This window comes from Acanthaster planci, linkage group LG09 (genome assembly GCF_054643075.1).
Source record: "Acanthaster planci isolate LZ-2023a linkage group LG09, COTS_SCS, whole genome shotgun sequence".
NCBI classification, from domain to species: domain Eukaryota; kingdom Metazoa; phylum Echinodermata; class Asteroidea; order Valvatida; family Acanthasteridae; genus Acanthaster; species Acanthaster planci.
Window position 1 is genome coordinate 15,003,236 of NC_141785.1, and position 12,625 is coordinate 15,015,860.

The 12,625-nt window shown below is 43.3% G+C and overlaps 1 long non-coding RNA gene across 2 annotated transcripts in view; it reads right to left on the minus strand.

Annotated features, from left to right (window-relative positions):
• The window catches only part of LOC110982250 (uncharacterized), a 40,628-nt gene that overhangs the window by 9,311 nt on the left and 18,692 nt on the right, over nucleotides 1-12,625 (minus strand). The window contains exons 2-3 of one of the 2 annotated variants that reach the window (XR_002598542.2): nucleotides 11,472-11,558; nucleotides 9,317-11,219 (exon numbers count right to left, since the gene is read on the minus strand). This is a non-coding gene — a long non-coding RNA (uncharacterized LOC110982250). Of the gene's footprint in view, nucleotides 1-9,316; nucleotides 11,220-11,471; nucleotides 11,559-12,625 lie in introns of those variants that run through there. The other variant, XR_015426403.1, reaches the window with a different exon arrangement.

A 12,625-nucleotide genomic window follows, 5' to 3' on the forward strand; every position in this document is an offset into this window, starting at 1 on the left:
CAGTTTTGCAGAATTATTATAAAACAGGCCTTCGGCTGGACGGAGAGGCTAGGCAGGGGTGAATGGTCATTAATGCTTGACACAGCATTCTTATAAAACCTTCACATAATCATAACTTGCTTGCAGTGTCAAATTGGTGAATTGGTTGCATCATTTGGATAATTGAGAATCTTTTCAATTGTGAAGGAGCATTACACCTGCAAATCACGCATATCTTCCAGGAACAAGTTTCATCGCGAGTGGAGAGAAGCAGTTGCTACGAAGTGTTTTGCTCCATGACATCTAAACCACATCCCGAATCAGTTCCGTATGGACCCACCTGTTTGCATCCACACATGACAGAGTTCGAATTTAACAGACTCGAGCACCAACGCCCATACACATTGTGCCCGGTTTAAGCGAGGATTTTTGTCCGCGTTTGAAGGGCAGGTATTCGTTTATCATGTTGGTCAGCGAACCCCTCCGGGCTTCTTCGGAAGAAACAGTTATCAAATTTGGAGAGGAAAACGATATCAGTTGGAAAAGGGTTAAAAATATCATAACCTTTTCGTGAAAGGGTGTGAGTGGACAAGATAGGTTTAATCAAATTACTCAAACCTCAACTGGAAAAATGGAAACGAAACCGTCAGTGCTGTAACATTCATAAAACAAATCATACATCGGCGGTACTTTTCAACAGATGTTTTGCGCTGCCAGTTGATAATTATCCTGGTTACCCAAAGCCTGCCTTGTCAATTGTCTCCTGGATATACTTTCAACAGGAAGATGTTAAATTCGGCACAATAATGTCTGGAAGCGTCTCCGCAGCAGACAACCGTTGACTTGCCACCAGTCGCAACCCCCCCCCCCCCGCGTGGTGCTGCAACGCCGAGTGGACAAACTTTACCGCGGGAAGACGGAAATATCACTCCTTGGTATGTGTTTCATTCCAGGGGGCCGGCCGTGATCTGATCAGACCTGGGCCGACTCGAACCGCTCTCTCGCTCCCCGCGTTTTTCGCGGCCAGTATTCCCTGGGCGATTGGGAGGAACACACACTTTAGCGAGTCGCCCGTGGGCAACAAAGAGAAGAAGAAAAGCCAGTCTCCCTTACTTGCCATCATTCAATGCATTCAGGGTTCCACCTGCACTTTGGCGCCCTCCTTACCCCATCGTGCTCCGTGACATTCAAGTTTTCATGTTGCACTTTTTTGCCAGCGGCGTGACCCCTGGCACAGTGCAATGACACCGAGCGCCCCCTGTCGTTGATGCCGCGGCAATAAAAAATTACATTCACTGCCGTGGCGGCGTCTCGTCAAGTTCTTCAATTAAGAATGGCACCATAAACGGTTGGACAATCATGAATCGGGTTGTGCTTTTTCGTGATCTGAATGCCGTCAACATTTTCTGATTTGACGTCAAGGAGATGGATCGTTGGGAACTCATAATAAAATTAATTCCTAAACATCAATAAATATTATAACCTTGAAACATAGAAAAACATACTAAAAAACAGCAAAACAGTTCATTTATTCTGTATTACCCTGACCAGTATTTTTCAGTTCTACTGATTATCAGACGACTACATCTTGTTAGGATCCCCATCCCTTTGTTAAGTAAGTTTTGCTTTTTTCTTACACGATCTATAGAGCCAGACTACGTAAACTTGTCAAAGTTGTCGTGTAAGGCTCTTCCAGGCTACGGGTGGGGCTGTAGAATATCTCTTCAAACATTTACAGCTAAACACTAAACGAAAACCCACCAAACCTTTGACCAGACGAGGAATATAATGTTGAAAACGTAGCTGCAACGTACCGGCGTGTCCGAGACACTGCCACAAAGAAAACGACAAAACGCAAAGCCGATCGAGGTTTCAACAAAATCCCTCCCGCCTCAACAAACACTACGATTTTCAAACCGATCTGAGCGGGCCAGACACCAAACCACAGCAAGCATATTAGAGCCATAAATCAACAGAAATCATTCTCTCATGTTACTCTGCGGACGTTCAACTTTCAATACAACCTCTCCTAACTTTCAAACATCAGACTGAATCAAAAACCAGTCGCGTCTTTCCCCCCTTTTTTTTTTCTTCTTTCCAACACTCAACCACCGGTGAAGGGAGTGAATAGAACCTAATAGCACCGGGGGGGATGCTCTAAACTTGTATTGAATTCACTAAAAATTGATGAATGGGAATCGGTCCTGATTAATCCGAGCATTTTTACGAGCTGCCGGAGGCAGTTGGAGCGCTCCAAATTTAAACAAAACTGATTGGAAACAATCCGGACCCGGTAAATTCTGGGGAGCGCGACAGACGCTTGAGACTTTCCCGCCCAATATGAAATTGATAAAGAGCAGACGACCACCAGCACGATTGCTCTTGAACTCTGACCCCAAGTCAGTTTTTTAAAAAGACAACTATAGGGCGGGAGGGGGGGTTGAATCGCACACTTTGGGGCACTTTTGGCAAAAAAATCCCACCCACATCATTTTCAGAATTTCAAAAAAATGTCCTTTTTCGTCATTAATTCATGGTTTATGTGCGCATGCTCGTTCACCCATGGACAGTATTTCTCGCAAACAAACGAAGTTATTGAGTTCCATGTCTCCTTTGTATTGATGTAATGCACTTGTTTCAAATAAGATATATCTATTCTTCGGTGTACTGAGAAAACCCGCATCTCTCGTAGATCCCCTCTTACATATCATTGAACAAGTCTTATTACACTGCACGTAAGAAATTCTTTAGATAGAAAAATAGATCTCTTATAGAGGATCAAATATGTGCAAACCAAAACGGTAGAATACTTAACGAAATTGACAGGTACATGAAATATTAATCATTCTCTTTGATAAACAGAACTAGGCTAATGAGATTTCATTTCGATTGAGTGATTGATTGAACAATGAAATTAGAACTCTAATGATACACACTAGTGGAATTTTGTTTACCGTACATTGTAATGCTTAAAGAATATTCAGAAACATTTTTGTAATAGGCCACCTCTCTCGACAGTAAAAATGTTCCCATAATCTCTTTTAGTGGCTAATCCTAGCTTTTAAATCGAAGGTATACACGAATGACGATGACTGCCTCAAAGCGAGTGCATTTCTAACTTTGAACAGAAAACAAACACCCTTTTGACTATGCCAGTGTTGTGTTTGTTTAAACTGTCTGCAAGGCAGCGACTTCCAGCATAAGCATTCAGCTCAAGGACCACAGCTTGGCAGCCACAAAGGCCCGTTGTCTGCTGCCGTCAGCCGGCGCGTTCGCCCCGTCACCTCGCCAACTAATACACGGTACTCTCCTGCCGCCTGTCAACGATGTCTTGTCCCACTATTTACATTTCATATCAACAAAACATTAGGGTGAAATCAATCCCATAAAATGGCGCACTCCACAGATCTCACGGCGCATCTTTTAACTCGTTTATTTGCTTTGGAGGTAACGAAAATTCTCAGTGTTTACATCCGACGAGGCCGCTAGACAATCGAGCAGTTATTTGGGGGAAATAAAACAAATCTTACATGGAAGTGTGGGGTTGCTCTGTTGCATAAAACGATGCTTCTGGTAAGTCCTTTTATTCTTTCATATTTCACACGGAAATCATTATGGTCATTTGCTCATGGCAATAATGGACGTGCAGATCACCTCAGCTGCACTAATTTCACTAGAAAGCTCCCTTCACGTTACCCAAACACCAACTGCCTCATATACACCCGAGCCAAAAACGGAGCGTTTGCACTACAATTCAGTCTACATCACACCCATACGCCAATGTCGACGAAAATAGTCGTCAAAATATCATCGTGTGGAGGGTAAAACTGTTCCACCGTACACCGACTTGGGGAAAATCACATTTTTGTTATAAAAGGGTTAAACGTCGTCGAAATGAGGCGCATGGAACGCTCGTGACAAGGCTTCAGTCGCCCACAAAAAAAGTTGACAGGGTCACACCAAACCCAGAGTAAACTGCGCCCCCGATGTATGAAGCAACCAATATGTCAGCGGAGTCGTAACGATCGCATGGCTAAGTTGGAATGGTTACAACACCACGACACGGACGTGTTACACCTGTTCCACATATAACGAACAGCCCTCGTATTCTTTCACCTTGAAATGACGAATAAATATTTCGGGACCACTAAAACTATATACAGCCGCCAAATGTTGCCATGTACAAGGACTCCAGGTTTTGTGTGCGTCCAGAGACCAGGCCCGGTGTTCTCACCGGACAAGAAAAATAAAACAAGAGTCGTTACCACTCGAGAAGCGAAACGTTTCTAACCGACTTTTCCCCCACCTTGGTTTTAACGACGTGGACCGCCAAAGACATGCGGGTGTGTTTTAAGAGGCATATTTTGGATGCAAGGCAACGTTTATGAGGTTATGATGACGTGACAATAGATGGGTAATGGCCATTCCCTGTTGAAAGAGGCTAACAAAAATGATCACACCCGCAAACAAAGACGAAACGACGGCGGGTCACAGGAAACACAGGGAATGTTCCTTTTCCCACTCATCAAAATCAGAACAAAAATAGGAACAGAAAGAAACATCCTTTGCCGATGCAAAGTTTAGAAATGACCCAGGGTTTCGCGCTGCCGCCTTTTCAGTTCAACGTTGACACTGCTTTTCATTGCTCTTCGCTACACTGTAGCACTTTTTACTCAAATGTTCTAAATCCATTGCATTGCTCTCACGGTAAATGCGCAGTGATCATGCACCATACACAACGCATATGCGCGAGATGGCAGTTCCAATGTCCCTTTTAAATTCTTTTTAATTGAGACGAAATAAAAAATGCAGGAATTAAATTCATTGAATTACACTTTAAGAAACAAATCGGCCTCTTACTCCTCCAATCATCGGCCTGAGTGAAAACCTCCCGGTGACACCATAATTAACATTAACCCTGAAACAGACTTGGTGACGGTTCAACAAACGGGATTCACAAACACTGGCGCCATTGATAGAACAACAGGGGAAAAGAAGAAGTCAGCGACAGCTGAGACAACAAGGCATGACAGTGAAAAAGAGACTCGTATCCCTGGCCTCTTCAGAACAGATTGTCACCCCTGCACGTTTAAAGTACGTAATGAATTGGGCTGTTCTGGACTCCGCTCCTTGAGCGGGGACTGTTTAGTCTAATGCGGCGACAAGTGACGAATGTGAGACGGTTTCTGCTACTTTACCACTTTCGGAGAGTCTGTCAACAGAAAAAAAAAAAAAAAAGGACAGAGATGTCTTCGAATCGAGGCAGCTGGCGGTCAGATCCTGCGACATCTCAAGGTTGATGGAAACTCCGCTGTGGAGACTTTTAACAAGCCGATTTTAAAACACGGCAACAACTACTTAAAAATTACCTGCTCGGAAAAAGGAGGGACGTGAAAAGATTGTCACTGTAGTTAGAAAAGTTGCAGCTGAATCCACAGCAAAAGGGAAATGGGTAGGATTTTACTGCACGAAGTATAGCTGGTAATCTCTGACCAATTAACCAAATTCAGAAAAACAGGATAAAAATGGGTTAATTCACAAGAAATGCTAGTCAATCACCAATGTTCAATGTTCAGCCAAAGCAACGAAAGAATTTAGAATTCGCACAAAATCTTTTCCAAAAACAAAGGTGTCGTAATTACAACCGACGGGAAAACACGAACGAGCCCCGAGATGAATACTGCAGGCAAAAGGCAGAAGAGCTTTGGTCGGAATGGGAAGACCGTCTGTATAGACCAACCCAAAATGCGGCTGCGCTGTGCGAGGTTTCGGCGTCGCACAGCGTGCCGGGCATTCTGCAATCGCAAGTCAAGTCGCCACCCCTCGCTTCGAAAAATGAAAACCGTACACGCTTCCTTATAGCTACCATATGACCGAAATATGTTGCGAACGTATACCTTGAAGACTTCTCGCGAGACAGAATCGGGTTTATGGGCTGAGCTTTATAACCCAATGTGGATTTCATGTAAAAGATATCACGGCTTGGTTGTTCACTGCTGTTATGTCTATATTACGCGAGTTATGTACTTTCCAAGAATGGAATAAAGATATCTGATACATTATAAACGTAAATAGTAGTACCACAACATGTTTCAATCCCGAGGGAAGGCAGCTGAAGCATTGCCATTATTTGCATTTTTAATTTTTTGAAAGAAAATCAGGTAGGCCTATAATCGTTTAGATCAACGTACATTTCTCACTGCGGCAGTTTTCATGTAGTGAAACAATCAACCTTCAGTTAATTTCTTGTCATTAAATAATCTGTCGGAATTGGACGTCATGGGTGTACCATTTCAAATGACAGCTGTTTTCGTGTTGCTCCGCTTTCGTTTTCGCAAAAACCGCGAGGAACGTTTTTGGACAAGCAGCGACAACAGGATTCCTCAAAAAGAGAATCGCAGGTGTACATGTACGTGTTTGGCATTATACCCACTCTGCAATTAAAAATATTAAGTCATTACTGGCAGAAACTGGCTCTTAGTCACGTGGGAAAAACAGACGTGAGCGTAAGAGAAGTTGGTTTTGCCACCTCTAGTGGCCTATTTATCTCATACATTGTTAAAATATGTTTTGCTACAAGGAAGAAATGTCATTGAACTGAATTTTGAGCCATTCCGCATCGTCAGTCGTTCGCCGCGTTCCATTCCACTCTGCAAGTTTTACACATACGAACGCGAAGCGCACTGAAAACGTATATGTGGAAAAGCTCCTTAGTATTAAAAACCAATGAAAACTTAGATAAAGCAACGAAATTCTTTAGACAATGAACCCATGAAAAAATTAAAGACATGATTGTTCAGGGGCTGTCAAGGATATGAAAAGGTAAGAAATTAAGACGTGCACAACCATATTACACTGTCAAGAAGATCTCCGGTTACGGATTTGCATCATCTGACTGTTATTTTCCTCTATTTGAAATTGAAAAGGTAATTTTAGTCAAAGTCGGGAAGATGAACACACAAAGTTATCGGGGCTCTAATGTAAAAGATCCAGCCATTTTTAGCCGTCTCAAGGGCGAGGCCCTCTCTGTAGCATTGCAGGGTTGAACCCAGCGACCTCCTCAGGCAAAACCCGCTACCTGACTTGCGGACCGGTCACAAGACATTCGAATCTATGTTCGTTCCCATCCCGTCTGTGAGTGGGTGCCTGTGTGTGTGTGTCTGTCTCCTTCAGTCTTCCTCGACACGGAATGAGCGGTGGGTTATTACCCGTTCGCTCTCACACAAATTACAAGTTGGAATGGAGGGAGGAAATTTATCGTCTTCTCTGACCCCTCCGACCTTGCATTCCGAAAGTAAAAAAATGAAGTAGTCGGCCAACGCAAAACAACAAGACGAACCCAGGTAAATCACTGTCTGCCCGGTCTGTTCGTTATTCTAAACTCTGACCTCTGTTTGTTTATCATCTTCTTTCCATGGAGGAACATCCAGGAGTTCCAGAATGGGGGAGGGGAGAGGAGAAACGTAAACCCTTTTGAAAGAAAAAGAGAAAGAAAGGGTTCAAGAGCGTGGGGGAAAGGAATTTGGGGGTGTTTAGGAATGTCAAGGAAAGTGTAGCGCGCGTATGAAACTACCGTTTGGGCTTGGGGGGAAAAAGCTAGCAAAAAGCAAGGAAGAATTCGTCACAGGAGCCGTCTGTTTTGGTTATTTGAAGAAATATGATTGGGGCTCGCAACGGGCCACTTGTAGTTGGGGTTTAATGAGGGTCGTGTTTAGAAAGAGGGGTGAAAACACGCGGAGAAGGGCACGTCTGATGTGCCTTGTTTATTGCAGTCATAAAGATATGTTTTTCTTTCCTGTTTTCCTGTGAAACCTTACAAGATAACATCCGAAGTTGGCAATAATTGGGTACATGAAAAATGATGCACTGTTACGGTTTATGTGTTGGTCTCCATAAACAAATGTCCAACGGTCAACGATCGGACTTTCTGGATGGTTCCAAAACTTTTCAAAAACTTAGACAAGTGTCCATTTTCCGCTGGATTACGTCTCGAAAATAATTTGCTAATTCAAGTGTGAAAATAACTCTTCCCGAATTACACTACATACAAAAATGATAAGAGTGAAATTTATCAGATTGATTGCGTTCCCACTCGGACTCCTTCTAACTCTCTAAATTTAACACTTGAATTAGTTTCACCGTCGATCGACTTGTCGCATGTTTAGTCTTGGTGACAGAGTGAAACGTCGCTCTTAATGGAAAGAAAGAAAGAAAAACCTGTCAATGTAGCACATTAAGAATTAGTACTTTGTTGGCAACGCCAAAATTCTATTTGTACACTTTGAAAACGATGAGAGCATATTGAAATGCAATTCTTAAAATTTGTTGTTACTGCCAAGAGTCAGATCAGTTCACAACAACGGCAAAACTCCATTCATCTACCTTAGAAAGTTTTGAGACATTTGCCGATTTTCTTTCAACGAAACCACATGGAAACCTATTCGATATCTCGCAGAGCTGAATAAGATGACTGTCAGTGAGATACTTTAAGTCACACTTAACGCCAGAGATTAATGTAAATATATTAAAAACTATCAATTTGGACTTTGTTTGTGTAGAATTCGTTTGCAGCAACTTCCCGGGCCAAACAAATCTCTCCTTGCCGGCTAATTGGTCCCGCATGACTTCTCACGAAGCCGCTGACCCGCATCAGAGCATCTCCTGAACCGGCTAACGAGGTTCTTTGTAGGTATGTGGCAGACACGCTGTAACCGGCTCGGCTAAACCTCTCGGCCACACTCATTCCGTAAAGACCTGGCATGGTGTTTTACACAAACGGTGGACATTTTTTTTTTGATTGTGTCCCGTGCGTATGATTTGATGAGAGAGGAGGATTTCTTTATTTGTAGACGGGGACTCTGAGCCCCCGATCACGCGGTGGCTTCGCTCGTCAGCTGGCCGGTGTGGGCCCCGGGACGAGCCAGTGTTTATGGTGAAGAGGTCCGGACGGTCGGTCGCCGGTAAATTATGCTACATCGGGGTTGAAATACCGGGCCCAGATATTGTAAATAAACGATTAAGACTGCTTAGCGTGGCACATGGTCCATTACTGTTTGAATAATGAGACATGGCCAAGTTCAGAGATGATTCTGGTCTCATAAATTTATGATGAGAAACAGGAAATGTTGTCACTTGGAGTCCAGTGCGTGTAATTTCGTTGTGACTGGTGTAAGCAAGCTTAATTGTTTTGTTTTAACTGACTGGGCCCTCCAAAAAGAAAAGTAAGATACGAAACTGCAATTACCACAAAGAGGAGCATAAATTGAGTTATTAATAACATCAGAAGCAACAGTGATGTAGCCGGAAAGACACCAGCAACACCAGCCTCTACTAAACGAATTATAAGTTAAACGACGCAGTACAGACTACTTTTAGGACGAACAGGCAATCAAAATTATGTATGAACTTCCACAGTTTCCGTCAAAAAATTGTCGTAGCTGTCTATTATCTTTCCATTTTCCTTCATCACTACCCAATTCATCAAAATGTTAGATCAGCGATAATGTTTCTGAAATCAATCAAGCACAGAATGCAATCATTGCTCTTGGAAGAGAAAAAAATGGCATGCTTTCCCGAAACTGAAAAGCTGTCGATAAATGGGTGTGTCATGTGAAGAGAATTCCAGCAATTTTTCTGCAATTTATTCACTGGTCATTTTCTATCAATCTTGCCAGTTCAGACATTTTTACAAGACCTCTGACCTTCCATTTTTGTCTCTAAGGTCGCGGGTTAATCACCTCATTTTTCTCTCTTTTTTATGCGAGTTTCCTCATCGACCGTGGGTGTCAGTTGTTATTACTTGCACATGTTTACGTGCCCCGGCCGAGGTCCGGAGGTGTGTGATAGAGGGACCGTGTCTGATCCGGTCAACACACCGATGGAAAGGCGTAAATCACGGCCAGGGCCCTCAGCAGATGTGGCCTGGTGTTTTTTTTTTATTTTTTTTTTGTTTAGCAGACTCCGCCAAATTGTGTTTTCCCACTGCTGCGTCGAAAATGAATAGGGAAAAAAGAAACACCGCGCGGGGTGCGGTCAACGAAATGGCAAGATTTTCCCTCCAAATCGCTAGCTTTTCATGATTTATTCGTGTTATTTCAGCAAGAAGTGGTCCGATTAATAACAATTGAGAGTCTGGGGGATGGGGGGGGGGAGTTAGGCAGGGCCAAATTCGGTTAAGTATATACGAATGTCTTTTGTCAGAGAGGAAGACCTGACAGGATCAAGTGCTTGGAGTGTGTCACACCTTGTCTCGCCAATAAACAGAATGGAGCTCAGCGGGGAAAGGCAAAATGACAAGCGGTGGACTACATAGCAAGGACAGGGTCGGGTGATGTATACTGTTTTGGAAATTTATTCAATGGGGCCATTGTGTAAGTTTTCACGTACTAATGGCAAATTGCTTTCCCCCGTCGTAAGAGCAACGACTGTTTGGAACATTTAAAAATTGTTATGAAAACAGGTTGGACCATTTAAAAATTGTTATGAAAACAGGTTTTCATTTCATATTATGCTTTATTCGATTCTCGGCTTCCTCATTGAAACAGTAAATCTGGTAACATTATTCTCTACAGCCTTACTTCTCATTTTCAAACTGTGACATCGATTCCTTTCTGAAATTTAAGGAATCTTCCCCAAACGGGCCCAGATAAAAATGTTTTCTTCCACCCGTTAAAAAGTCGGTCTTTGACACTTCTGATAACTGCACTATCGGAGTGTTGAGAATGCAACAGTCGAATTCTATTCACGAATGCCGAGTTTGGGAGAATTATGTACATCCCCTGTTCAGAAAAAGTAACTCTTGACCCCTCACTGTCCCCTAGAACTGGGAAGGAGGCTGCACGGAGGTCAGGGGGCAACTGTGCCACTGTTTGGCAAAGTGGTGTCACCCCGCGCGATGCGAACAATATCGGGCTGGAAAAGTGCAAGTGGATTCTCCTCTGTAAACTCGGCCCGCAGTATCTGGATTTCACGATGAATCTCTAGGCTTTTCGGCTCCACTGAGGCCTGCGGATGATTCTGCGCCGCTGTGACTTGCGTCATCTGAGTTGAAACATTAACCTTCTGTGACTTTTACCAAAATGGTAACGAAGGTTGTTTCATCCACAGAATTAGTTCGTGCTCATTTGGGTGCTGGGAGTTGGCAAAGATTCACACCCATTCATTTTCAGACCTCTGCCTAAGACTGGGTTTTGCAGGGGCAGAGATGCACACGGATCATTCTTGTCAGCAGTGTCTAAAAACTGGTGAGCGAAGGGAGAGCCACAGCAACCAGTTAAAATTGATTTGGAAGGTAGGGGGAAAATTGGAAACCTCGAAGATTTCGACAAGAAAATTGGAATTACCGTATCCCTTCCGACACCTACTGGAAACAAAGAAAGTTTGTCCTTGCGCTGGTGCTATTAGGGATCGGCATGGACTATATGTCCCACACCTGTCAACGTCCATCAAACATGGCTGCCGCGAAATGCGGTATAACTGACCAATCAACTCACGTAAACGAGGCTTGAGTGAAGGTTGAAGGCAAGGTGCGACCTTCCAGGACAACTGCTGGGTGACAAAGCGGTTGAAAAATGGACGATCTGTCATGATTCAGACAAAAGAAAAAGAGTGAGAAGAGGAGTTGATTTCACGTTCATTCTGCCGTTTTATGTCTTATTTTGAAGAAATTACAACTTTCATAAAACTAAGAACTTAATTGTACTCGAACGTGAACCCAGCACATGTCATGTAAACCATTCTAGCCCGCATGATGGCAAACAAGTTCAGGTAATTCACCTCAAGGATCTGATTTGCCATGTCCTTTATTTTCGTCGGTCAATGACGGGAAATGAACCGAAATCGAAAACAAAGACAATGTGGAAGCGCTTGGAACAAACAAAAATTATGTCAACAGAGAATGTAAAATACGGGAGAGAACATTAAATATTGGGTTCCGGTGTGACTTCAGGACTGGTGAAATTTAAAAAGACTCTAATAATCTCCACCTTCAAATCATTCCAATCACCCAGTCATTTCAACTTAAATCTCTACGAATGTTTTAGTGGGTTATCAAGCTGTTTGAGACTGTGCAGCATTACCATTTTAATAGAGATACAAGGTGTAATTTATGCTAAGGTGAAATCTGACGAGGTAGACTATTACGGCCCGGCAGCGTGTTGCATGACAATGTCACTGGCTAGAGGCCGAACGGTGAGGGCGTCTCTGGAAAGGGGAAGGGTAAACGTCTGGCATAGTCCAAGACCATTCCTCCACCGCACGGAGCCAGTGATCAAGAGAGAATAAAAGGACAATTCATATTGGTGAATCTTTTTTCTGCAAAACCGAGAAAGGGGAACATTGACACACGTTAATACCTTTGAATGTCGTGATGACAATCCAAAGGCAGGTGTTTTCGACGGTTTTCCTACTGGAACAGTGGGGGGTTTTCGCGGTTACCGCAATAATGGGCCACCAGACCATACATTTCGGCCGTACAGATCCACTTGGTGAAGTCGAACCGTTAAATAAACAGGCACATTTTGAAAGAAATTCAGCCCAAAACCTTGTGGTCTGTGGGTTTGAAACCCAGGAGCCCAAGGTAGCCATTTAGAAAGTAGATTTCTTGGATTTGTCTTATAAATCGAAGAAGGAAACTTTCCGAACTGAA